Raw genomic sequence first — 25,591 nt, forward strand, 5'->3', positions numbered from 1 at the left:
TCGGGGCCACACTCCTATGGCCTGGGCTGACCGTACTATCCACATTAGGAGGGGAATGCCATAGGACAGGAGGAAATATAGCCTCATGAGAGTCAAAAATAAACCAGATCTGAGCTCCCAACATGCCACTCCCCACTGTCAACCCCTCGTCCTCTGCAATACCCTCTCTTAGACTTCACCTTTATGTTCTGAACAATGCATTGCCCAAGTCAATCCTGACTGCGAGCAATCTTAGCCCTACCATTCTGTGGAACTTACTTCCAAGACTGGTATCCGGTGATCCCCCTGAGTACAGTCCTCAACCTGTCCTGCCATATCTGTTGCCATAACCTCCTACTCAGGTTTTTGACTCAATTTTCCTGACTCCCGAAATGGACCTATCATTAGGGTCCGGAAGTGGGCCCTGCCATCCCTGTTAGGCAGAGATTCTGAGGTTCTTTTTAGCTCTTGCAAACCCAGTTCCTGTATAATCAAGCAAGGCCCAATCCAACATTTGAATTTTGGACTATCATACATATGACATGCACAAATTGTAAGTACAGTCATGTGTCACATAATGACATTTCAGTTAATGATGGACCACATATATGGTGGTGGTCCCATAAGATTATAATGCTGTATGTTTACTGTTCTTTTTCTATGTTTCATTATATTTAGATACACAAACACTTACCATTCTGTAACAAGTGCCTACAGTATTCAGTTTTGTGACAGCTGTATAGGTTTGTAACCTGGGAGCAATCGGCTATGTCATCTAGCCTAGGGTATACAGTCTAGATTTGTATAAGTACACTCTGTGATGGTGGCACAACAAACAATGAAATCTCCTGACATATTTCTCAGAACTTAGTCCTATCATTAAGTGACACTTATGACCGTATTCAGCTCAATGAAGTATCACAAAGAGAATATATCTATGTTACCACTAAGGACAAGAGATTGACCACCAATAGCACCCCAGAAATCCAACTTGCACCTCCTCCCAATCTCTACCTACTCCTTCCTGATAGAAACCATTCTTCCAACTTCTAACGGTACAGATTAATTTTACCTACCTTTGAACTTTATATAAATAGGATCATACGATATGCATTTTTTGAGAGTGTGTGTGTCTGGCTTCTTTCATTTCACATTGTTGTAGGATTCATCCTTGTTGTTACATGTAGTTTTACATAATTGATTTTCATTTCATCTCATTCATTTACATTCATGTTATATTGAATGAAACACCATAACTTCATTCTACTGTTGATGGACATTTGAGTTGTTTCCAGGTTTTGGCAAACTTTGGGTTTTGCTGAGATTGATCAAAACTCGAATGGCAGGGAAGCCCTGCACATTTCATAATCACTGTGTGCTGCCCGCCTTATCTCCTATCAACCTAAAGTAAATTTCAAGTGCCTTTTTTTTTTTTTGGTCCTAAAAAGGCAAAAAGTCTCATTTCTTGCAAACAAATTTTGAATACATTCGTCCATTGTTTTCAGTATTAGGCATTGTGTTAAGGGTTTCCTTCAGGGTCCTTGGCCCACTGGGTTTCCTTACCTGCCTTGTTCTACCTGGGTTAGATGGCCTGAGGCTAACATAACAGGAAGCAGACCCCACATCAGTCAGGTACCATTTGATTTCCAGGAGTTGGACTTTTTTTTTTTTTTTTTTTTTTAGACAAGGTCTTGTTCTGTTGCCCAGGCTGGAGTGCAGTGGCATGATCACTGCTCACTGCAGCCTGGACCTCCCTGGGCTCAGGTGATTCTCCCACCTCAGCCTCCTGAGTAGCGGGGACTACAGGCACACACCACCAACACCCAGAGAATTTTTGTATATTCCGCAGTGACAGGGTTTCGCCATGTTGCCCAGGCTGCTCTCAAGCTCCTGAGCTCAGGCAATTTACCTGCCTTGGCCTCCCAAAGTGCTGTGATTATAGGCATGAACCACCACACGCAACAAGAAGTTGTTTTCTTTCCAGTACAGAATGCCAATACTTAATCTGGAAAATAAAGGACATAATGTGCTCAGGGCAGGAAGAGGAACAGTAGGGATTAGCTATTACATACCAGGCTAAAGATTAAGACTGTTATACAAGCTCTGCCCAATGTCAACAGTCAATGATTGTAGAATGAATAAATGAAGCCCAAAAGGTAAAAAAAACAGAACAAGATTCTAAGACATGGGACAAAACTCTGCACATAGGAAGAATGGTCCCGTGCTGGTATTTCAAACACTAGACTTTCAGCTGGCATAGTTTTCAGTATTTGACAAGGGAATCTAAAGAAGTTTTAAGGAGAACATGGCAGCCTCTCTTTCAGGAAGACATTGAAAACTGGGGATATAGTTCCAAGAGAACCGTGGCCCGCAGGTGGGGAGATGAAAGTTCCAGCTGTTCTTGCTCTGCCAATAAATATGTGCCCACAATGAATGTTTATCTGCCCATAGTCCAGGCAGCATATCTATGCATTTGTCTGTGAAAGTTCACAAGAGAACACTTGCTCGTGTGGTCATTCATTATTATTTTTTTATCATCATCGTTATCCAGTTTACATTTTGCTGTTTCTTGAGCAGGTGTCCATCTTGTAGCCTGTTTTGAGGTACCCACTGGGGAAAACATCCAGAACTTTCCATCGTGAATTACTTTTACATAAGATGTTTATCACCTTACAATCTGGTAGTTTAGTCAGAACATCATGACTGGGTGAAAGTAATTAGAAATAGTATAGAGGCTGCTGTAAAGTGTTTATCTCTGATTCCAGATATTCCCCTGCCCCCTCCTAGAAACCCCAAAGGTTCCACTGAGGAAAGAACTTCCTGAAGACTCTGCACTCTCTGAAGATCATCAAGATGAGCGTGTGTGCTGTGCATGGTGATGGCTACATTTAGTAAGAGGTGGATGATCAGCAGGGACAGGATTTGTCTAAACCAGACCTGACTTAGGCCTTGGACCATTCAGGAATGCCTAGGAAGAACCATCTCCTGGCTTCTAACCTAGTCAGGGCAAATTACTCCAATATGATATATGTGCCTTTGCACTGGAGTCACTTTAATAACACAGAACACTGATGCTTCCCCGTGGCTGGGAATATTGCTTCCAAATCTAATCACATTAACTCCACTCACTCACCACAGCTTCCTCATTCTAGCAACATCTTTTATCCCAGGGAGGCTTGTTTTCGAGCAATCTTTTTGGCTTAAAGGCAAGAATAGGAATTGGGTGAGTTTCACTTCCCCCCAGCCAGTGCACATGTAGGACAGATGATGGAAAATCCACGTTGGCCTGATTTTCAGAGGAACTAGTGCCTCATGAGATCATCAATCAGTCACTAACAATCAAAAAACACCCATAAATCATACATTATGTTTTGTAGTTTACAGAACTGTTCTATAGACATCAGTGGTTTTTAATCCAGGAGTCCCATTACAGTCCAAGGAGTGTCTTAAAATTTCTTCGCCCCCCCCCTTTTTTTTTGTGACAGAATCTTGTTCTGACGCCCAGGTGGGAGTGCAGTGACATGATTTCAGCTCACTGCAGTCTCTGCCTCCCAGGTTCAAGTGATTCTCGTGCCTCAGTCACCAGAGTAGCTGAGATTACAGAACTGCGCCACCACGCCCAGCTAATTTTTGTATTTTCAGTAGAGATGGGCTTTACCATGTTGGCCAGGATGGTCTTGAACTCCTGGTCTCAAGTGATCTGCCCACCTCAACCTCCCAAAGTGCTGGGATTATAGGCATGAGCCACTGTGCCTGGCCTTAAAATTTCTCATTCCTTTGTTTTGTCCCTGGACATTCTCACTAATTAGCTCAGAATTGAGCCCACTTGGAAGGACATGGGCATTTAAAAAAAACTTTCTAGAGGATTCTAAATTAAAGCTGGGGCTGAAAACCACTGACTTACATGCTATCGCTTGACATGTAAATTTTCTGAGTCCTCTAAGGTAGCTTTCCTCCTGATAACGGCTGACTCAGCATGCTCCCCATAGAACACTTCCAATAGGAGGCAACTTTAGCTCAAAAGCCTCCCATGTTCTCAGACCTGTGTGCCAGTAAGATCAGCAAACCCTCATACGGAATACACTTATACACTTATAAATATATAAAAACATTTATAATATCACACGTGAAAGTTTGTATGTGACCCACTGCATGCCAGGCACTGTTTTGTTAACTTGCTTCACCCTCACAACAAGCCTGAGGTGAAGGTATGATGATTATTCCCGTCTAACAAATGAGGACACTGAGGCCCAGAGAGGGTCTGTGAGTTGTCCAAGGTCACACAGCTAGTGAGGTGCATATGGAGGAAGAGGAACTCAGGATTTGATCTCTGGGATCTGTGCTAACTATCACACTTCCAAAAGTGCAATGGCCAACCTTCAAGGAGCTCTGGAAGTACAAAATCCATGCTGACTGTGAGGAGTGGGGACAGGTCAGAGGACCTTGGGGTTGTAGCTTCTGAGTCCTCTAAGGCAGCCCTCCTCCTAATAATCACTCACTCAGCATGCTCCCTCAACCCAAAGGCAGCTCTGATGCTGAAGGCTGTGGGAACCAGGGATAGCTCTTCAACAGCAGTAGGTATTCCTGGGGCATCATGCCTGGGCACCACTGCCTACTTCAGAACAGATGTGTCAAAATCTTTGGAAAGGGGGGCCCTAGGAAGGGGCATTTTTAGCAAGAACTTAGATGACTTTCATCAAACTCCAGTTTTAGAGGCTGAGCTCAAGCTGAGAGGGGCAGGAAAGGAAGATGCAGCGGAGGAGGCAGAGTGGCATCCTCTCTACGGGAAATGTTGTATTTAGAACTTAGATAGAGGCATTGGGGGTGTGATCTGTTGGGTTATTGTCCACAACCATTGGCTTCCTCCCAGCCATAGGATTGCATATCCCTACCCACTGTCATGGGAGGTACTCGTGCGTTCTGTGAGAGGAGTACACATCCCACCTCAATCGCTTTGGACTTGGCCATGTGAAATCGCTTTGGACTTGGCCCATGGGACGTGAATGGTTGTGAGATTTTTTTCCTGTGTTTAACCTGAAGCTTAAAGGCAACTGGATGGTTTGTCTTAGGTCTCCTTGCTCTTGTTCTCCACTGCCCTTAGGATGTCTCCACTGCCCTTAGGATGCCTTAGGATGTCACAGACACTATCTGTGTTTTAAAATGAGAAGACAGGTGGAACCCCGCTGAGCCCAGCTGAACCCAGCCAATTCTAGCAGAGCCACAGCCAGTCTGCCGCTGACTCAGTCCTTATGTAAAGTGAGTGAAGACTAAATGTTGTTGTAAGCCACAGAGATGTCACTGTTGTTTGTTATGAATTGCAAAACTAATACAGGGCAAGAGTAGGAGGAGGACATATGTTTTGCAAGACTTTAAACAAGATTATTTTTTCACAGATGCAGCTCTGTGTATGTTACATACGTGTGTGAATGTGCTGTTCATTCAAACACAAAATAACTTTACTCTGCCATAAAAAGTCACTACTGTATTCATAACAACTTTGTCTATTGTTATATTTTAATATCTAGAAACTCAAGCTTTGAAGGTGAGAAGGAAAATTAAAATAAAACATAAATTATTGGCATGCTGGTCCTGCTTATTTGTCTCAGGAAGAAGGGAACATCAGGAGTTAGAGAATCATGGGATTTTGGATCTCTAAGAGGCCCAAAGACTTGAAAGTTATCCTAATTCAACCCCTCACTTTAACACATGGGGAAACTGAGGCCTAGAAAAATGAAGTGCCTTGGCCAAATACCTTGTGGGAGAATCTTTGGAGCTTGAGGGTGGGCACAACTGAGAACACTGACAAGTTGAAGAAGAAAATCTCAAGAATGTTGCTAAATGTATTTTCCCACTCTGATTCCTGCTTTCCCTACCCTCTCAGTTAGAACCTTGGAATCCATTCATAGGAATAGTAAAAACATCAGGTGTCCATCAGAATTTGGTTTTCTTTTCCTTTCTGGCCACACAGTTAAAGTTACTTCATTGCTTCCCCTGTAGTTAGATGAGGCTAGGTGATGAAGTGGTGGCCTCTGAAAGTGGGTAGAAATAACATACAGTAATGCACTGAATGACAAACTTTGTATACTATAGATTGCATATATGGTGGTGGTCCCGTAAGATGACAACGGAACTGAAAAATTCCTATTGCTTAGTGACGTCAGGGTCATTCTAACATCATAGCGTAATGCATTATGCCCATGTTTGTGGTGACACTGGTGTAAACAAATCTACTGTGCTGCTAGTCACATAAAAGTAGAGCACATACAATTATGTGCAGTACATAATACTTGATAATAACTATGTTACTGGTTTGTGTATTTACTATACTGTACTTTTTATTGTTATTTTACAGTGTACTCCTTCTACTATAAAAAAAAAGCTAATTGTAAAATACCCTCAGGCAGGTCCTTCAGGAGGTATTCCAGAAGGCATTGTTGTCATGAGATGACAGCTCTGTTCATGCTATTATCCTTGAACACCTTCAAGTGGGACAAGATGAAAGGTGAAAAATAGTGATAGGGATGATCCAGACACTATGTAGTCCTAGGCTAATGTGTTTGTGTCTTAGTTTTTAACAAAAAAGTTTAAAAAGTAAAACAAACAAAAAAAATTTAAAAATAGAAAAAAGTTTATAGTATAAGCATATAAAGAAGGAAAATGTTTCTGAACAGCTGAACAATGTGTTTGTGTTTTGTGCCAAGTATTATTAAAAATAGTCAAGGCCGGGCGCGGTGGCTCACGCCTGTAATCCCAGCACTTTGGGAGGCCGAGGCAGGCAGATCATGAGGTCAGGAGTTCGAGACCAGCCTGGCCAACACGGTGAAACCCCGTCTCTACTAAAAGTGCAAAAAAAAAAAAAAAAATTAGCTGGGCGTGGTGGTGGGTGCCTGTAATCCCAGCTACTTGGGAGGCTGGGGCAGGAGAATCATTTGAACCCGGTAGGCAGAGTTTGCAGTGAGCTGAGATTGTGCCATTGCAATCCAGCCTGGGTGACAGGGCGAGACTCTGTCTCAAAAAAAAAAAAAAAAAAGTCAAAATAAGTTTAAGAAAGTTTATAAAGTTAAAAAGTTACAGCAAGCTAAGGTTAATTTGTTATTGAAGAAAAAATTTTTAAAAACAAATTTGATGTAGCTTAAGTGTACAGTGTATACAAAGTCCACAGTAGTGTACATTAACGTCCCAGGTCTTCACGTTCACTAACCACTCATTCACTGACTCACCCAAAGCAACTCCCAGTCCTGCAAGCTTTATTCATGGTAAGTACCCTATACAGGTGTACCATTGTTTTTAATCTTTTAAACTGTGTTTTTACTGTACCTTTCCTATGTTTAGATATACAAATACTTACCATTGTGTTACAATTGCCTATAGTATTCGGTAAAGTAAAATGCCATATAGGATTGTAGCCTAGGAACAATAGGCTATCCCATATAGCCTAGATGTGCAGCAGACTATCCCATCTAGGTTTGTGTAAGTACACTTGATGATATTAGAGCAACAAGATCACCTAAGGATGCATTTCTCAAAAAGTATCCCCATTGTCAAGCGATGCATGATTGTACTTCTAGCCTAGTCCTGGTCTTTAAAGCTTTTTACATATTCCCCCCTCTATTTCTCTTTCCTCCATTACTGGCCTGAAGAAGATGAAATTGAGGACTTTGAGGTCCTAAAAGCTCAATACGGCCAATAGATAAAAGGCTCTTGAGTTCATGCTGACTCCCAGCAAACTGTCACATGGGTGAGAAATAAACCTTTGGTCATTGTGCTTTGAGATTAGAGGCTGGGTGGTATAATGGCTAGCCTTATTTAGTTAGGCAAATCTAGGGACAATCCAGAGACAACCTGTACAGCCTAGCGTAGATGGTAACTACTACATGTAACCAAGTAGAAGAGCAGTGATTAAGATGGAAGCCCCCAATGCCTGACCCACTGCCATTGTCCCACCTGGAATACCATCACCAAAGTCCCAGAACAATCTCAGTTTGGCTTTGTCTACATATTCAGCCCCCTACACTGTCACCTGTAAACATGTCTACAGGTGTTCAACAACACCTGTTGGGTGACTGACTATTTTTATAAGGTCATATAGAATGCACTCTTCTCATGTACAGACCCATGGAAAGAGCACTTGGCCTTGAGTTGTGCAACTCTTTTCCATTAATCAATAGGCTCTCCATATTACTAAGGGATGGGTTCTGAGACCTTCTTGATTCCTCCAATAACCTCTTTGTGTGCATTAATTTGAACTCAAGGGCAGATGGGTGACAAAGTCCACTGAGATGTGGCTGCAAGGTGGTTGGGCGAGTAGCTGAAGTGAATAAAAATTGCAATATCAGAAATCAAAGAAATGTGGAGACTGTCAAGAACTGGGACAACCTCCATTGCGAAATCTTCAACTAGCAAGGCAAAAATAATTCTCAGCCCATTCTTCCTTTTCCTTCATAAATGCACACAAATAAAACATATTTTTCTGGCATAATCATGTCTAAATATCTAAAACATACCCTTTCAGGAATGAAAACATATATATATATATTTATATATGTGTGTGTTATATATATACGTTTTATATATATGTTATATATATATTTATATATATATATATATTTTTCTCTTTGAGATGGAGTCTTGCTCTGTCATCCAGGCTGGAGTACAGTGGTGCAATCCCAGCTTGCTGCAACCTTCACCTCCCGGGTTCAAACAATTCTCCTGCCTCAGTCTCCAGAGTAGCTGAGATTATAGGTGCGCGCCACGATGCCCAGCTAAATTTTTTGTTTTTTTAGTAGAGACAGGGTTTCACCATGTTGGCCAGGATGTTCTCCATCTCTTGACCTTGTGATCCGCCCACCTCGGCCTCCCAAAGTGCTGTGATTACAGGCGTGAGCCACCACGCCCAGTCAAACTTTTATATTTTAATCAATTGGGTGTACATTTCTGAAAAATGCGGCACTTCTCTGACTTCTTAATTGAAACTTTTTATGGAGTACTGGGTTCATTTATGAATATAAAAATTATGGTGTGATATGGTGGATATAGGATATGCTCAGCTGCTCCTACAGATCAAGGGCTTGTTGCCAAAATCAAATGCCTAGGACTTGAGCATTTTCAGTTTCTGAGTCTTCTTTTTATAGCCTCCTTCCCTCCCTTCATCCTTTTGCCCATCTCTCCTCTCTCCTTTCCTTTTTAATGTCTTTTACCCTTCCTTCCTTCCTTCCTTCCTTCCTTCCTTCCTTCCTTCCTTCCTTCCTTCCTTCCTTCTTCCCTTCCCTCCCCTTCTTTCTTTTCTTTCTCTCTCTCTCTTTCTCTCTTTCTTTCTTTCTTTCTTTCTTTCTTTCTTTCTTTCTTTCTTTCTTTCTTTCTTTCTTTCTTTCTTTCTTTCTTTCTTTCTCTTTCTTTCTTTCTTTCTTTCTTTCTTTCTTTCTTTCTTTCTTTCTTTCTTTCTTTCTTTCTTTCTTTCTTTCTTCCTTTCTTTCCTTTCTTTCCTTTCTTTCCTTTCTTTCCTCTCTTTCCTCTCTTTCTCTCTTTCCTTCTTTCTTTTTGACAGAGTCTTGCTCTGTTGCCCAGGTCGGAGTGCAGTGGCCCACTCTCCTGTCTTAGTCTCCTGAGTAGCTGGGACTACAGGCACGTACCATCATGCTCAGCTAATTTTTGTGTTTATAGTAGAGATGGGGTTTCACCATATTGGTCAAGCTGGTCTCGAACTCCTGACCTCAGGTGATCCACCTGCCTCGGCCTCCCAAAGTGCTGGGATTACAGGTGTGAGCTGCCATGCCCAGCTTTTTTCTTTTTTAATGTTTTTTCTTTACATTCAATTTAACAGCTAATAGTTCTCACTTTTGTTAGTTTACTCCCTTCTAGATGACTCAAGATAGTTTCTTCTAGCCCCTTCCACTCTATTGTTGCTTCTGATCTGATGTGAATTAAAAAGTCCAATAACTAAGTTTTAGAAAATTAAGGTGATTTCAAATAAGAATAACTAGGTTCTGAGTGATGACTGAAGGAATTTCCTATCAAACCTGTAGGTAAATAGATTTTGTTATATCTATTTTGTTCAAAAACCTATTTACCTTGCTTCCTAGATCTCATATATATTCCATGTAGTTAAGGTTGCTGGATAGGTGAGTTTTAAATAGTGACGCATTTCTGTGTCCCAAAGTAAGACTACTGAACTTAGAAAAATATGGTATACTATGCTTAACATCTTAAAAGGCAAGTGCTATTGTCAATTATAAAAAGCTCTCTCTATTTCTTAATAAGTCCTCCATGCCACTAGTGCATATCGGCAAAGGGTACAGCTAACTCCCCATTGGTTGCTAGGCTTCCTGGGCCAACGGAAGTAGAGTGGGCTTCTGCAATTGTCTGCACATTTGGCCACTAGGACATTGGCTTGGTAGATCCCAGTAAATCTTCACTGACTCACTGCTTTACAATAAAAAGAGCACCACTTTGTACAGCATATAATCAATGGTGTGTCTTCCAAACATTCCTCTCTGAAACCATTAATTTTTAAAAAAAGAGATTGGGAAGTCAAAACTCAAAATGTTAGTGAATTTCTCTTTATCTGTGTAAACACTCTTCTTAGTAGTTTACCCAAGATGGTTGTTCATCATTGGCCTAGAAAACATCCTATTGCCACATATCCATGCCTCTACACTCACTTTGGGACATAGAAATTATTATTACCATAAGAACAATAGAATTTGGAAGAGAAGTTTGATGCTTTGCTTATACTCTCAATTATAGCAATTGCCAGTTTATTTGCAAGTCAAAATATAAATGGCTTGGGATGCTTTCATGGGTGTGCCTAAGCAGAGAGGCTGACAAACACCTGAATGTATTTTTGAATGTCCTTGATTCCCTAAAAAATCCTATTATAATCTTTCCCTTTTTTTTAAAAGCTCTATAAGTGCATGTGCCCAGGTGAACAGCAAAAGTGAGGCTCGTGGGTCAGTATGGGAAGAGCAGTAGATTGTGTTCACTTTGATATCCTGTACAGTTCAAAAGAGGGGTTTCCTGCTTAGCACAAATGTTCTGAGAACACTGCAGCACTTAGCTCCTTACAGAATGAAGGATGAATAACCAGGCAGGACTGCCTCTAAACGGCAGCCTTCACTCTCACCCTCCACCCATGTACAGGGCACACTGAACCGGCTGTCACTTGAGGTATCGATAAGAGCAAGGATAGGGATTCCAAGATGGCCAAATAGGAACAGCTCCAGTCTATAGCTCCCAGCATGAGCAATGTAGAAGATGGGTGACTTCTGCATTTCCAATACAGGTACCAGGTTCATCTCACTGGGGCTTGCTGGACAGTGGGTACAGCCCATGGAGTGTGAGCTGAAGCAGGGGAGGGCATCACCTCACTCAGGAAACGCAAGGGGTTGGGGAATTCCCTTTCCTAGACAAGGGAAGCTGTGACAGACGGTACCTGGAAAACAGGGACACTCCCACTCTAATACTGTGCTTTCCCAATGGTCTTAACAAACGGTACACCAGGAGATTATATCCCACACCTGGTTTGGAGGGTCCTATGCCTACGGAGCCTCGCCCACTGCTAGCACAGCAGCCTGAGATCAAACTGCAAGGCAGCAGGGAGGCTGGGGGAGGGGTGTTCCACCATTGCTGAGGCTTGAGTAGGTAAAGAAAGTGGCTGGGAGGCTTGAACTAGGTGGTGCCCACCACAGCTCAAGGAGGCCTGCCTGCCTCTGTAAACTCCACCGATGGGGGCAGGGCATAGCTGAACAAAGGGCAGCAAAAACTTTTGCAGAACTAAATGTCCCTTCTGACAGCTTTGAAGAGAGTAGTGGTACTCCCAGCATGGAGTTTGAGATCTGAGAACAGACAGACAGCCTCCTCAAGTGGGTCCCTGACCCCCAAGTAGCCTAACTGGGAGACACCTCCCAGCAGGGGTCAACTGATACCTCATCCAGCTGGGTGCCCCTCTGAGACGAAGCTTCCAGAGGAAGAATCAGGCAATATTTGCTGTTCTGCAATATTTGCTGTTCTGCAATATTTGCTGTTCTGCAGTCTCCGCTGGTGATACCCAGGCAAACAGGGTCTAGAGTGGTCCTCCAGCAAACACCAACAGACCTTCAGCTGAGGGTCCTAACTGTTAGAAGGAAAACTAACAGACAGAAAGGACATCCACTCCAAAACCCCATCTGTATGTCACCATCATCAAAGATGAAAGGTAGATAAAACCACAAAGATGGGGAGAAACCAGAGCAGAAAAGCTGAAAATTCTAAAAATCAGAGAGCCTCTTCTCCTCCAAAAGAATACAGCTCCTCGCCAGCAATGGAACAAAGCTGGATGGAGAATGACTTTGACAAGTTGAGAGAAGTAGGCTTCAGATGATCAGTAATAACAAACTTCTCCGAGCTAAAGGAGAATGTGCAAACCCATTGCAAAGAAACTGAAAACCTTGAAAAAAGATTAGATGAATGGCTGACTAGAATAAACAGCATAGAGACGACCTTAAATGACCTGATGGAGCTGAAACTATGTCACAAGAACATGATGCAAGCACAAGAAAATTATGCATGCACAAGATTCAGTAGCCAATTCAATCAAGTGGAAGAAAGGGTATCAGTGATTGAAGATCAAATGAACTAAATGAAGCAAGAAGAGAAGTTTAGAGAAAAAAGAGTAAAAAGAAACAAACAAAGCCTCCAAGAAATATGGGACTATGTGAAAAGACAAAATCTGCATCTGATTGGTGTACCTGAAAGTGATGGGGAGAATGGAACCAAGTTGGAAAACACTCTGCAGGATATTATCCAGGAGAACTTCCCCAACCTAGCAAGGCAGGCCAACATTCAAATTCAGGAAATACAGAGAATGCCACAAAGGAACTCCTCGAGAAGAGCAACTCTAAGACACAAAATTGTCAGATTCACCAAAGTTGAAATGAAGGAAAAAATATTAAGGGCAGCCAGAGAGAAAGGTCAGGTTACCCACAAGGGGAAGCCCATCAGATTAACAGCAGATCTCTCGGCAGAAATTCTACAAGCCAGAAGAGAGTGGGGGCCAATATTCCACATTCTTAGAGAAAAGAATTTTCAACCCAGAATTTCATATCCAGCCAAACTAAGCTTCACAAGTGAAGAAGAAATAAAATCCTTTATAGACAGGCAAATGCTTTGAGATTTTGTCACCACCAGGCCTGCCTTACAAGAACTCTTGAGGGAAACACTAAACATGGAAAGGAACAACTGGTACCAGCCACTGCAAAAACATGCCAAATTGTAAAGACCATTGATGCTAGGAAGGAACTGCATCAACTAACTAGCGAAATAATCAGCTAACATCATAATGACAGGATCAAATTCACACATAACAATATTAACCTTAAATATAAATGGGCTAAATGCTCCAATTAAAAGACACAGACTGGCAAATTGGATAGAGAGTCAAGACCCATCAGTGTGCTGTATTCAGGAGACCTGTTTCACTTGCAGAGACACACATAGGCTCAAAATAAAGGGTTGGAGGAAGATCTACCAAGCAAACAAACAAAAAACAAAAAGCAGGGGTTGCAATCCTAGTCTCTAATAAAACAGACTTTAAACCAATAAAGATAAAAAAAGACAAAGAAGGCCATTACATAATGGTAAAGGGATCAATTCAACAAGAAGAGCTAACTATCTTAAATATATATGCACCCAATACAGGAGCACCCAGATTCATAAAGCAAGTCCTTAGAGACCTACAAAGAGACTTAGATTCCCACATAATAATAAGGGGAGACTTTAACACCCCATTGTCAACATTAGATAGATCAATAAGACAGAAAGTTAACAAGGATATCCAGGACTTGAACTCAGCTCTGCACCAAGCGGACCTAATAGACACCTACAGAACTCTCCACCCCAAATCAACAGAATATACATTCTTCTCAGCAGCATGTTGCACTTATTCCATAATTGACCACATAGTTGAAGTAAAGCACTCCTCAGCAAATGTACAAGAACAGAAATTATAACAAACTGTCTCTCAGACCACAGTGCAATCAAATTAGAACTCAGGATTAAGAAACTCACTCAAAACCACTCAACTGCATGGAAACTGAACAACCTGCTCCTGAATGACTACTGGGTACATAACGAAATGAAGGCAGAAATAAAGATATTCTTTGAAATCAATGAGAATAGACACAACGTACCAGAATCTCTGGGACACATTTAAAGCAGTGTGTAGAGGGAAATTTATAGCACTAAATGCCCACAAGAGAAAGCAGGAAAGATCTAAAGTCGACACCCTAACATCACAATTAAAAGAACTAGAGAAGCAAGAGCAAACACATTCAAATCTAGCAGAAGGCAAGAAATAACTAAGATCAGAGCAGAATGGAAGGAGATAGAGACACAAAAAACCCTTCAAAAAATCAATGAATCCAGAAGCTGGTTTTCTGAAATGATCAACAAAATTGATAGACCGCTAGCAAGACTAATAAAGAAGAAAAGAAGAAAAATCAAACAGATCCAATAAAAAGTGATAAAGGTGATATCACCACCAACCCCACAGAAATACAAAATATCATCAGAGAATACTATAAACACCTCTATGCAAATAAACTAGAAAATCTAGAAGAAATGAATAATTTCCTGGACACATACATTCTCCCAAGTCTCAGCCAGGAAGAAGTTGAATCCCTGAATAGACCAATAGCAGGCTCTGAAATTGAGGCAATAATTAATAGCCTACCAACCAAAAAAAGTCCAGGACCAGATGGATTCACAGCCAAATTCTACCAGAGGTACAAAGAGGAGCTGGTACCATTCCTTCTGAAACTACTCCAATCAACAGAAAAAGATGAAATACTCCCCAACTCATTTTATGAGGCCAGCATCATACTGATACCAAAGCCTGGCGGCAGAGACACAACAAAACAAGATAATTTTAGACCAATATCCCTGATGAACACTGATGCAAAACTCCTCAATAAAATACTGGCAAATCAAATCAAGGAGGACATCAAAAAGTTTATCCACCAGGATCAAGTGGGCTTCATCCCTGGGATGCAAGGCTGGTTCAACATATGCAAATAAACATGATCCATCATACAAACAGAAACAAGGATAAAACCCACATGATTATCTCAATAGCTGCAGAAAGGTCCTTTGACAAAATTCAACACCCATTCATGCTAAAAACTCTCAATAAACTAGGTATTGATGTTACATATCTCAAAATAATAAGAGCTATTTATGACAAACCCACAGCCAATATCATACTGAATGGGCAAAAGCTGGAAGCATTCCCTTTGAAAACTGGCACAAGACAGGGATGCCCTCTCTCAGTGCTCCTACTCAACATAGTGTTGGAAGTTCTGGCGAGGGCAATCAGGCAGGAGAAAGAAATAAAGGGTATTCAATTAGGAAAAGAGAAAGTCAAGTCATCCCTGTTTGTAGACGACATGATTGTATATTTAGAAAACCTCATCGTCTCAGCCCATAATCTCCTTAAGCTGATAAGCAACTTCAGCAAAGTCTCAGGATAAAAAATCAATGTGCAAAAATCACAAGAATTCCTATACACCAATAACAGACAAACAGAGAGCCAAATCATGAGTGAACTCCCATTCACAATTACTTCAAAGAGAATAAAATATCTAGGAATCCAACTTACAAGAGATGTGAAGGACCTCTTCAAGGAGAACTACAAACCACTGCTTAACGAAATAAAAGAGGACACAAACAAATGGAAGAACATTCAATGCTGATGGATAGGAAGAATCAATATCGTGAAAATGGCCATACTGCCCAAGGTAATTTACAGATTCATTGCCATCCCCATAAAGCTACCAATGACTTTCTTCACAGAATTGGAAAAAAACTACTTTAAAGTTCATATGGAACCAAAAAAGAGCCTGCATTGCCAAGACAATCCTAAGCCAAAAGAACAAAGCTGGAGGCATCATGCTACCTGACTTCAAACTATACTATAAGGCTACAGTAACTAAAACAGCATGGTTCTGGTACCAAAACAGAGATATACACCAATGGAACAGAACAGAGTCCTCAGAAATAATACCACACATCTACAAACATCTGATTTTTGACAAACCTAACAAAAACAAGAAATGGGGAAAGGAGGCCCTATTTAATAAATGGTACTGGGAAAACTGACTAGCCATATGCAGAAAGCTGAAACTGGATCCCTCCCTTACACCTTATACAAAAATTAACTCAAGATGGATTAAAGACTTAAATGTTAGACCTAAAACCGTAAAAACCCTAGAAGAAAACCTAGGCAATACCATTCAGGACATAGGCATGGGCAAGGACTTCATGACTAAAACATCAAAAGCAATGGCAAGAAAAGCCAAAATTGACAAATGGGATCCAATTAAACTAAAGAGCTTCTGCACAGCAAAAGAAACTACCATCAGAGTGAACAGGCAACCTACAGAATGGGAGAAAATTTTTACAATCTACCCATCTGACAAAGGGCTAATATCCAGAATCTACAAAGAACTTAAACAAATTTACAAGAAAAAAATCAAACAACCCCATCAAAAAGTGGGTGAAGGATATGAACAGACACTTCTCAAAAGAACACATTTATGCAGCCAACAGACACATGAAAAAATGCTCATATCAGCACTGGTCATCAGAGAAATGCAAATCAAAACCACAATGAGATACCATCTCACACCAGTTAGAATGGCAATCATTAAAAAGTCAAGAAACAACAGGTGCTGGAGAGGATGTGTAGAAATAGGAACACTTTTACTCTTTTGGTGGGACTATAAACTAGTTCACCCATTGTGGAAGACAGTGTGGCGATTCATCAAGGATCTAGAACTAGAAATACCATTTGACCCAGCCATCCCATACTGGGGATATACCCAAAGGATTATAAATAATGCTGCTATAAAGGCACATGCACACATATGTTTATTGCAGCACTATTCACAATAGCAGACTTGAAACCAACCCAAATGTCCATCAATGATAGACTGGATTAAGAAAATGTGGCACATATACACCATGGAATACTATGCAGCCCTAAAAAAGGATGAATTCATGTCCTTTGTAGGGACATGGATGAAGCTGGAAACCATCATTCTGAGCCAACTATCACAAGGACAGAAAACCAAACACCGCATATTCTCACTCATAGGTGGGAATTGAACAATGAGAACACTTGGACGCAGGGTGGGGAACATCACACACCGGGGCCTGTTGTGGGATGGGGGAGGGGGAAGGAATAGCGTTAGGAGATATACCTAATGTAAACGACGAGTTAATGGGTGCAGCACACCAACATGGCACATGTATACATATGTAACAAACCTGCACTTTGTGCCCATGTACCTTAGAACTTAAAGTATAATAATAATAAAAAAAAGAGCAAGTGTATTGTGAGTAGACAGGGGTGAGGGGCTCTATAGCACATTTCATAGGAGACACAATAAATTCCTTATTAGGCATCTCTGTCTTTGCCCTCAAAGTTCCTCCCCTACCAGTTTCCATATCTTTCCCCTTTTTCTTTCCTCACACCTCTCTAAAATCCCCTCTAAAATAATATAAAAACAAAGTAAAATTCTCTCTATAGTCCCAAGCAATCCTGTAATCAGCATCAGCTTGCGTATCTCACTCACCAAATGGCAGACTGATTTCTAGAGACATGGTAACCATCTAGTGTTCCTCAAAGTCAACCCCATGGGGTATGTTAGCCTTCCCACCATGTGGCTTATTAAAGTCTTTTTCCCACAAAAGTGGCTGTCCTTCTATGCAGGAATATAGCTGCCAGGAAAACGTGATTTCTCCACATTGCTTCAGAAACAATAGGAATTGCCACATTTTCCCCCAACAGAAAGCCGACTGCTCTCACGCTCAGTTTCAGATTACCCTCCTTCAGGCATGGACATCCATGGGTTTTCCAAAGCTGGGTCATGCCCTGTCTACAAAACACCCAGAACCTGACCTTACCATAGCACTGATAACGAAACTTGACCTATCTTTCTCTGCACCCCGACCCCATCCCAGGCTAGAAGCTCATTGCTCTGTGTGTGTTTTTTTTCATATCTCCCACGCTTAATGCAAAACTGGAAACATAGAAGGTATTCAATAAATGGTTCTGAATAAATAAAATATATGTGGTATGGTTGTATTTAGAGGGCAGTTGGTAAGAATTTTATGCTCTAAAGAGCTGTTAATCACTGGAATATGTGATTGAGGGAGGTAATGCCTTTTCCATCTTGGATGGTTTAAAAATTGATAATAATTGCAACATATATTTTAACACAGTTTTAGTTTTCAAAGTATTTTCAATAAAATATTTTATTTAATTATCTTTCCCACCCCGTGAGATTTCAGGATGGTAACATTGAGTTTGTAAACACTTCTGGCTACTAGATGGTAGAGGTGGGACAGACGTTTTATCTTTTGAATATAAATTGGTGTATCCTTTTAGGGTAATATATTTTAAAAGCCTTAAGAATGTAGATACACTTTGAATTACAAAATAGGCTTCTAGAAATTTATCCCAAATGAACAGAAAAAAAAATTTCTGTACAAAGAGAATATCACCCTCCTACTTCTAGAATCCAATATTCTGTTTTCATTTTGGTATTTATAAAAACAGAATCATGAGGAATAGATCTAAATATCAAATCATAAGGGATTGTTTACCTAGATCATGTTATCGTCATATCATGAAATATTATTTAATCTTTAAAGTAATGTGATGAACCAATGATATAGAAATATGGAAAAAGTAAAAAAGAAACTGAATACAGAAAGTGGATGTGTTTGATCCCAATCTAATATACATATCTCTATATGTGCACAGAAGAAAGACTGGAAATATATATTGGAAGTAGTTGTTTCTGGGAGGATGATTCTAAAATAAAATGTGATTACTCTTGTAATAAAATAAAAAGCTATTACTATCGTAATTGAGGAGGAAAATCCCAATAAAAATTTTTAACACCACAAAAACAACTCCCTAATGAAAACCTGGCATTTAGTGGTGCAAATACATGGAAAAGCTCTCCCCTAGGTTAGAAGATAGAAATTACTTGTATGCTTGTGGCAAAATTTTCAGCAGTTGCTGACAGACGACCTCCCTGTGCTAATCAGGGTGAATGACTGAGCCTGTGCCCTGCTTCTCAGCCTGTGTTGAAATGATTTAAAAAACTTTTGATGCTCATGGCCTGCTCACTGGTTTTCCCCTACTTCTCTGAAGTCCATCACTGTGTTTGTCTTAGGGTTATTTGAAATACCTAAGGTTAGCCATTATTTTTCATTAAACTTCTGACAAGTGGGTAAAAGGCAATTTCACGGAAAAACTCATTTTTCAGAGCCTCAAAGAAGGTTTGGGTCATCTTATTAAAAAGGCATTTAATAAATTCAGTAGGGCTCCCTCTGAGAAGCTGGATGCTTGTTTTACTCTGGCCCCTGGGCTTCTACTAGTCCTTGTCATGCAAAGCAAGAGGAACCAGAAGTTGAAAGAGTGGTAAACAGGGAAAGAGGGTAGAGAAAGAGGAGAAAGCAGGAGGATCTGGAAGTTCAAAGGCAGGTGGGCTAGGGGAGGGAAAGCACTGGGCTCAAGGTGAAAACCCCACTTCTTTGCCTACTGCCAGGAATTTGAGCATCCCTACCACTTCCTGACATTAGTACCAGTCCCAAAGTCCCTCTCTCCCTCATCACTTTGGTCCATCTTGTACAAATACAGCCGGTGTCTACCTGATTTAGTCACCTCTCATGGACAATATGGTCTTTCAAACTTGCTTCACTCAAAACACCTGGGCTATTTATCTAGCAAGATAATTGCTTGTCTCTCTTACTGGCTTATATTCATTCTTTTTTTTTTTTTTTTTTCATTTTATTCAGCTTCCCTCAGAAGCCCTTTCTTTGCAGAAAAGCCACCTGTCCAACCAGAGTGATAATGGTCAGGGCCCTTAGCTAGGCTGGTCTGGGAGTGGGGCAATTCATACTCCCAGCGCAACTTGTGGGGAAGAGGGAGGGAAACCATGATCCAGCTCTTTACAGTGCATTTTGAGAAAATGTAGAGTTGACCTATGTAGTGGCTGGAATTCCATCCATCCATCCATCCACCCACCCACCCATCTATCCATCCACCCATCCATCAACCTACCCAACCATCTTTCCATCCATCCATCAACCCACCCACCCATTTATCCACCCACCAGTTATCCATCAATCCACCCATCCATCCATCCATTCATCCATCCATCCATCTATCCATCCACCCACCCATCTGTCCATCCATCCATCCATCCATCCATCCATCCATTAACCTACCCACCCATCTTTCCATCCATCCATCAACCCACCCACCCATTTATCCATCCATCCATCCATCCATTCATCCATCCACCCACCCATCCATCCATCCATCCATCCATCCACCCACCCACCCACCCATCCATCCATCCATTAACCTACCCACCCATCTTTCCATCCATCCATCAACCCACCCACCCATTTATCCATCCATCCATCCATCCATCCATCCATCCATCCATTCATCCATCCACCCACCCATCTGTCCATCCACTCATCCATTAACCTACCCACCCACCTTTCCATCCATCCATCAACTCACCCACCCATTTATCCATCCATCCATTCATCCATCCACCCACTCACCTATCTATCCACCCATTCATTTATCCATCCTTCCATCCATCTATCCATCCATTCATCAATCTACCCACCCACCCATCTGTTAACCCTTCAACAAATATCAACTGAGCATCTGTGATGCAGGGGTAGGGTCCTAAGAATACAATGTTGTGCTGAAACAACCCTCCTAGTACTTCCAGTCTCCTGAAGAGAGGAGCTAATAAAACACTTCAGTGTAAATGATGCAGGTGCTAAGAAGAAGCCCTGCAGGTACCATGAGAACCAATAACAGGCAGATTTGACCTGACTTAGGAGGCCAGGAGGGGTTGCCTGGGGAAGCTGCTTCAGGAGAGGAGGAGAAAGCCCCTCTTCTTTGTCTATCATAGCCCTGAATATAGCCGGGTCTGGCAGACACTGCTGGTTGCTTCTCCAACACCCACTTCTCCCTTCATTTTTGTCCACAGAATCCAGTTTTGTTAGGTATCAGGCATCTAGCCCCAGGAGATGAGGAGGTATCAGTCTAAGCTAACCATGGTGATTTCACTTGCCTTTTGCCTGTGATTGGTTTAGGAATGTTCTTGACAGCGAGGCCTAGCAGAAGTCTTTCAAGGGCTCGGTTGTCAGCTTGGAGTTGGATATGAACTGACTTTGCAGCATGATCCATAGGCAGGCATACACTTTGGAGTCGACACACTTAGGGACTTGGACAGGTACCAAGTAACCCCATCACTTGAGAGAGACAGAATAGGAGGTTGGTTTCTAGAGCTGGTCCTGTCATTCATCAGCCACATTAAATTTGGCATGTCTTTTCCTCTTTCTGAGCATGAGTATCTTTTAATGTAAAGTGTCGAGAGGGTCACATGTGCCCTGCTTTCCTCAGTCAACTGTTGTAAGGATGAAATAAATGATATTGTTGTGCAAGCGTGCCACATGGCTGCAAAGTGCTATCAAAGCGTGAACCACTGTCATTGGCAAGGCTTGATAAATGCTCCACCATCATCAGTTGGGGTTACAATTGCTCCTTGGAACCCTCCAGGCTCCTCAGATTTTTCTGAGTGGAGGCCTAATTTCAGATGGAGAAGATGCTTCTCTTCCTTGAAATGTCTTTTGACTTGGAAGCTCACTGCTCTAAGTGGGCTCAGGGAGACTGGCTGGCTCCTTGTGTCACCAGGGTGGAGATTTCCCTTTGTCTAGGAGCCCAGTGGCTCCTGTATGTGAGTGAAACTCTGAGTCCCTCTTGCCTCAGGATTCAGGATGGGGTCTTTTGCTTCATCAGAAGCCCACAGAACTCGGAGGCCATCCAATGGAGGAAATGGACTACGAAGCCGACCCCAGTAGCTCCTTTCTTTCCATTTGTTAACATAAAGAGTTTGGGTGGCGCAGATGCATGTTTGCTCAGGGCTGGGCCTGAGCTTTGGCTCCCTTCCCTTTTGGAATTCGGTTCCTTCTACTCTTCTCTATCCCTGCCCACAGAGCTGGTGATGTTGGGCTGCATCTCTTTTCCAGAACTCTCTGCTGGAAGTACCAGCCTCAGTCTTGAGACACGCTGTTCAGCAGAACTTTCTATCATGATGGAAACGTCCAATGGATTTCCTTTGTCCAGTGGTAGCCACAAGCCAACTGAGGCTGGCAAACATTTGGAATGTACTCAATGTGACTGAAGCATGGAATTTTTAATATTATTTAATTTCAATTAATTCATATTTAAATTGCTACAAGTAGCTAGTGGCTTGTGTATCAGACAGTACAGGTCTACAGCTCAATATCCCAATCGTTTCAGTCTCTCCATTGCAATCAAAATTAATTTGTCCTGTGTCCCAATCCCAAGGCTCTCTTCTTAGAGAAGCACCAGCAAGACAATCTCATAAACAAATTGCTATCCATAAATTAAGGCCTTTCTCTCTTAGGTACATGTGTAGGTTTTGAGTAATGCTACAATTTAGTCAAAGCAGAGGTTCAAATGATAGGAATTTGAGAAACTCTAACAGGTAAGTGGTGGGGGAAAGATTATGAGTATAGAGCTTCAAAAGAACTTCAAAGCACACCCTATGGGTGGACACATCCTCCCTAGCACCCTGGGCTGCTTCTAAGCTCCTCCTGACCTCTTGCAGTCTGGACAGAGTTAAGGGCAGAATTGTGTGGATGGGAGCTTGGGAAAGGGCTGGAGGTGGGAGGGTTGGAATGGGCAGAGCCTGAAGGATGCCAGGGCTCTTGCAAAAGAATCTGGCATGCCAGGCAGAGAGACAGTTTGTTCCACCCTGGGTGGGTATGGGGCACGATGGAGTGATTGTTAGGGAGTGATGATTACCATTGGGACAGGACTGGAAAGTTAACAATTAAGTTAAAGAGACCAGACCTCATATTAAAGGCTGCAAAATGAACTGTGACACTTTGGGTCGGGTCTTGGACAGGAATTGCAATTTTACTCTTAATTTTTAATCCCCTCTTTCAAGGAGCTTCCCCCCCCTCCGAATTCTTCTATGAATATTGCTTTCTGGATGTTCTTTTTACCCTGAAACTGAGCTGTGTTTCTGTTTCTCTTGACCATGTAACTGCTTTCAAGTTCCTGCCTGTGATTTCACAGATATCCACTGGAATCAGAAGCATCTTTGTAATCCAAACACCAGGTTGGGAAAGGGTGGAGGATAATGGAGGCTGGGTGCAGGGGTCAGGGGCAGATCAATCAGAGGAATAAAAGGTCCTCGAGGTGCACTCAAAGATGAGTAGGAAGTGTGTGTACAAACCCTAGGGCTTTGGAATTTCCTTTTAGGGCCTTGGTTTGCCAATTGGTACCACAGGTAAATCTGCTACCACCACTTTATCTACTCCATACTATTTGGTTAATTAAAAAAAAAAATTTCTGGTTAAGTCACTCTTTAGAATGGTGAGCCTTTTGCTGTAAAAAGTTGAAATTATATAAAGTGAAGCAGAGACTATGTCTCAAATCTTTTGTGCAATAATGTTGTCTATGAATACATGTCTAAGAATAATGAATACACACACAAATACAAAGTAGCGCCAAATTTTCCCGGAGCTTTGCAACACAGCTCAGACTATTGGGTGCTTTCTGACCTCTTCAAACTCTTAAAGGAAGGGTCCACTCAGTCTTCAGCATTGCCCTGTTCTCTTTCATTTGCCTTTCCTTCTAGTAAATAGCATGAGGTATTTGACATCACGGGGTAGAAGCCAAGACTGGAGAAAGCAACTTAGAGAAGTCTGAATGGCTCGATTCACCCCTTCCAATGTTACCAGAGGCTCTTGGGCAGGGCTATTATGCTATGGGGTGCTCTCGTACCCAGAGCATTTTGATGACTGATGACATTTCTTCTGCAAGTATTTGCTAGTTTTATTCTGAACACTGTAAATTTCAGTTGATTTCCATGAAAAACAAAAGCTCCCGCTGGGCTGAGACAACTTAGAGCAGTGGTTCTTGGTAGGGACAATTTTGTCCCCACCCGGAGGACATTTGGCAAAGCCTGGAAACATTATTTTATTATTACTTCTGTCGGGGGGAGTTTTGTCCTCCTTGGAACTGTCTGGAGACATCACTGGTTGTTAGAGCGGGGGTGGGTGGCGTCCTTCTGGTATTTAGTGGGAGACACCAGGAAGGCTGCTGAGCATCATATGATGCACAGAGGAGCCCCACAACCCAGAACAATCTGACCTAGAACGTCCACAGTGTTGTTTGAGAAACCCTGGTCTAGAGGGCAAGTTCAGGCTCAGTTCTTGACACCAAAGCGGCATGATGGCTCTCAAGGGGCTATCATGTTTCAATGTAGGAAGACTAGTAAGTTCCCTTAGATGACCCCAAGAAGTCCCAGGAAAATTTTGCCTACAATTTTCTTCAACCAATAACTTCATCGTTTTCCTATCTTCCTGGCTCCTTAACTTCCTCTGAATGAGAGAGTACAGCCTCAAAGTTGTACATGTCAAGCTCATCTCAGCGGGTCCAGATCCCATTTGACTGTAGTATAGATAGAGGCAAGTCGGGGGGCTTGGTTTCTCCATCTGTAAAATGGAGTCATAATACTTCATGATCTATTTGCTAGGCAGTCCTGGCAGCCTAGGGTTTCCTTGCCACTGATAGATGAGGGAAGACCCAGAGCCTGTCAATATGAGTCCTGCCATGAGGGCTGGGAGGAAGGAGACACAGCAGTGACATTACAGGGCCCAGAAAGCTGTGGCAAGAATTTATGTAGAGTTGCTTAGGAAAATAAAAGCAAGCATAATATTTCTCTCTCTGATTCTAAAAGTAACACAGTCATTGTCGATAATCTCTCAATTACAGAACACTACAAGGACAAAATAAAACTCTCTCATGATTGCACCACTAGGAGATATCAGCTATGAAAAGCTTTGGTATTTTCTTTGAGGAAAAACGGGGCAAAGGATAAACATCAGGTTTTCTGAGCTGGACAGGCTGGGGAGATTGAAACAGCCTTTGAAGACAGCAGAATGTGCCAGTGTAGACATTGACTGGTTTGAGATGATATTCCGTGAACCAAGATAGTTGAGCCCCTGCCCTGGATGAAACGGACAGTGGGGCAGATGGGTGGTGTGACCGAGGGGCATGTGAACAAGTCCCCCTTACCTTCAGGATTCATGTGGAAAGCATTCTCAGTGTTCGCCTCCATGAATAGGAGAGTTCTTCAGCTGAAAGAGGAAATCATTCATTTTAGCCGAAAGATGGGAGGACAGGAGATTCCATTTCTGGCTCATTCTGCAGTATGTAGCATGGCTGAACACTGGCTCCTCAGTGATAGGCATGAGACTGCTCTAATGTTCTAAAATTAGTTTTTTGGCAGCCTTATTTTGAAGTAATTTTAATCTTATAGAATAGTTATAAAATATTTTTTAAAAAATCATATACTCTTGACCCACATTGTCAGTTGTTAGTATTTTACCACATCTGATTTATTATCTTTCTTCTCTGTACATAAAAGTTACTTCCTAATTATTTGTGACTTAGTCACAGTCATGATGCATGTTTACCCCTAAATATTTCAGTGTGTTT

At 41.8% G+C, this 25,591-nt stretch overlaps 1 protein-coding gene and 1 long non-coding RNA gene across 5 annotated transcripts in view; one reads left to right on the top strand and one right to left on the bottom strand.

The window, feature by feature from the left end:
* Positions 1–5,560, top strand: part of LOC135971262 (uncharacterized) — a 50,339-nt gene extending 44,779 nt beyond the window's left edge. Inside the window, exon 3 of the long non-coding RNA XR_010587340.2 lies at positions 2,767–5,560. This is a non-coding gene — a long non-coding RNA (uncharacterized lncRNA). The remainder of the gene's footprint in view (positions 1–2,766) is intronic.
* The window catches only part of PRLR (prolactin receptor), a 165,814-nt gene that overhangs the window by 33,430 nt on the left and 106,793 nt on the right, over positions 1–25,591 (bottom strand). For 3 of the 4 annotated variants that reach the window (XM_005556706.5, XM_005556704.5, XM_065546150.2), the window contains one exon: positions 25,169–25,230. The exons of the other annotated variant lie outside the window; for it this stretch is intronic. The gene's annotated coding sequence lies outside the window, so the exon portion shown is untranslated. The remainder of the gene's footprint in view (positions 1–25,168; positions 25,231–25,591) is intronic. 4 annotated transcript variants of the gene reach the window in all.

This window comes from Macaca fascicularis, chromosome 6, assembly GCF_037993035.2.
Source record: "Macaca fascicularis isolate 582-1 chromosome 6, T2T-MFA8v1.1".
Lineage (NCBI taxonomy): Eukaryota > Metazoa > Chordata > Mammalia > Primates > Cercopithecidae > Macaca > Macaca fascicularis.